The 2,746-nt window shown below is 50.5% G+C and overlaps 1 pseudogene; it reads left to right on the top strand.

The window, feature by feature from the left end:
* Positions 1-1,812: 1,812 nt before the first annotated feature.
* LOC110338551 lies at positions 1,813-2,401 on the top strand (annotated as a pseudogene).
* The last annotated feature ends 345 nt before the right edge of the window (positions 2,402-2,746 follow it).

Consider the following 2,746-nt stretch of genomic DNA (forward strand, 5'->3'; position numbering starts at 1 on the left):
GTAAGTATTGTATAGAATCGCTTATATACAAAGGTGAATTTTTTAAAGACACAGTTGTATACTGTATTTTGTACATTTGTTAATAAACTTTTTTTATTTGTCTTGAAAAAAAAGCTATATATATACTTATATATGAAATTACACTTGTTATATAGGACATGGTACTGGGCCCTGTGAGAAGGCATCTCTGGTCCTGGGCTATCACCAGGCTCATCAGGCCTCAGGGAGACATCATGAAGTGAGCTCTTTCCCTCAGGTGGACAGGACACAGTTAGATAAGATATCCAGAAGTGCAACAGTGCTGCAGGGACTTAACAAGTCACTGTGTGTTAAGAGCTGCAGGGAGGGTGGCTGCCACCCAGGCCAGAGGCCAGGCCTTGCCCGCATGTGCTCCCCCAAGCAGCTCCAGCACCTTTAATACAGGAGGCTGGCAGGCAGCAGGAGGAGGCAGCTGGAGGGCACTCAGAGGAGGGCTCCTCCTCCTCCTCCATCTTCTTCTTCTTCGTTTTCTTTTTTCTTTTTTTTTTTTTTTTTTTTTTTTTGAATGAAATGTGACGTAAGTACAAGAAACCAGGTGCTCCGGTGGAGAAGAAGGAAGAGGCCCCCCTCCCCGCCCCGCTCCCGCCCCCTTCCTCCCCGGCCCGTCCTCCCGCCCCGCGTCCGGGTCCCCGCCAAGCCAATGCCACCAACACGGAGGTGCCCCGGCCCTCCCCAGCCGCAGCCTTCACTGTGGACCCGGCTGCGAGGCGCGAGCACGAGGAGCCGGCTGCCAGCGCCGCCCGCAGCGGAGGAGGAGAAAGGCACGTTGGCCCTACGGAGTTTCATCAGAAGAAGATTCCGGTCCCCGTCCCCCAGCTCCTCCATCGTCTCTCTGCCCTGGAGGTCTGAAGCTGTCCGGTGGATACGGATCCATGCCTGCGCTCCAGCGTGTGTGTGCGAGTGTAAATTGCCGAGGAGAGGGGAGAATCACAGGACTTCTGCAAATGCTGGACTGAAAAATTGTAATTCATCTGCCGGAACCCTGGCCTCCACCGCCTCCGCCGCTGCTTTTTGCCCTGCTTAGTGCTCTTGAGATCTCTGGTTGGGATTCCTACGGATTGACATTCTCAGGGAAGCCAGAGTGTGAGGACCCAATCTGGAAACCCTCCTGATTTTTCCTCCACCTAGCCCCCAGACCCCAACTCACGATTCATTGCAAGTTTCAAAGAGGCTTATACAAGGAGACTTCTGAAGATCGATGGTGTGGTTGCCTTATGCATTTGTTTGGGTTTTACCAAAAAAGGGGAAACTTGACAGAAGATCATGCGGTCCTTAGAAAATAGAGTAAGTTCTTTGCACAGGAATTTGGTTTAATGTAACTTTCCATGGACGCGTTTGAAACATTTTTTATTCAAGTGCATTCAAGCAAAGTCATTTGCAGACAGTTTGATGCATTTTTTTAACGTGTAACTTGTAGCGGATATACCTTTCTTACCCTAAATATATAAAGGAAAACACACCTGATTTTAACTTCCTAGGTCGTCCCGCCTCCTCACCTTTCAGCATTGTGGAGGAAGTAGACTGATATTAACAAAGCTTAATAAATAATGCGCCTCATAAAGTAAAAAGCAGGAAGGAATTGAATACAAATTTCCTGCATCTCATGCCAAGGGGGAAACACCAGAATCAAGTGTTCGGAATAACTAAAGACACCCCTTCCTCCAAGAATGCAAAGAGCTGGATTATAACTATCATTTTTTTCTTTCGGGGGCCCTGGGGCGGGAGTCGGGACATGAAGTGCCATTGATACCTGCAGCTTCTTTTCGGGGAAGGATGGCGCAAGCCAGGAGAACAGGGTATGATAACCGGGAGATGGTGGTGAAGTACATACCTTATAAGCTGTCACAGAGTGGGATGTTGGAGATGCGGATGCGGCGCCCCTGGGGGCTTCCCCCACCCCTGGCATCTTCTCCTTCCAGCCTGAGAGCAACCCAATGCCCACTGTGCACAGGGACGGGGCTGCCAGGACGTCTCCTCTATGGCTCCTCCTTGCCACCGCTCGGATGAGCTCAGCCCTGTGCCACCTGTGGTCCCCCTGACCCTCTGCCAGGCTGGGGATGACTTCTCTCCTAGATACCTTCCTGACTTCACAGAGATGGCCAGTCAGCTGCACCTGACCCCCTTCACCGCGAGGGGACGCTTTGCCACGGAGGTGGAGGAACTCTTCAGGGATGGGGTGAACTGGGGGAGGATCATGGCCTTCTTTGAGTTCGGTGGGGTCATGTGTGTGGAGAGCGTCAACAGGGAGATGTCACCCCTGGTGGACAGCATCACCCTGTGGATGACTGAGTACTTGAACCAGCATCTGCACACCTGGACCCAGGATAAAGGAGGCTGGGTAGGTGCCTGTCTGGTTGAATGAGTCTGGGCTTTGATCTCAAGGCCAAGATACCCAGGTTGGGGATGTGAGTGGATTCTGGGTCAAAATGGGCCATTGAGCCTATGAAATAAAATCGAGTTTGTAAAAAAAAATAAAAATAAAAAGAGCGTTAGGTGCTGCAGGGACTTAACAAGTTACTGTGTGTTAAGAGCTGCAGGGACTTAACAAGTCACTGTGTGTTAACAAGTGACTGTGTGTTAAGAGCTGCAGGGACCTAACAATTCACTGTGTATGCAGCAGGGACTTAACAAGTCACTGTGTGTTAAGAGTGCAGGGACTTAACAAGTCACTGTGTGTGCTGCAGGGACTTAACAAGTCACTGTGTGT

This window comes from Mus pahari, chromosome 21, assembly GCF_900095145.1.
Source record: "Mus pahari chromosome 21, PAHARI_EIJ_v1.1, whole genome shotgun sequence".
Lineage (NCBI taxonomy): Eukaryota > Metazoa > Chordata > Mammalia > Rodentia > Muridae > Mus > Mus pahari.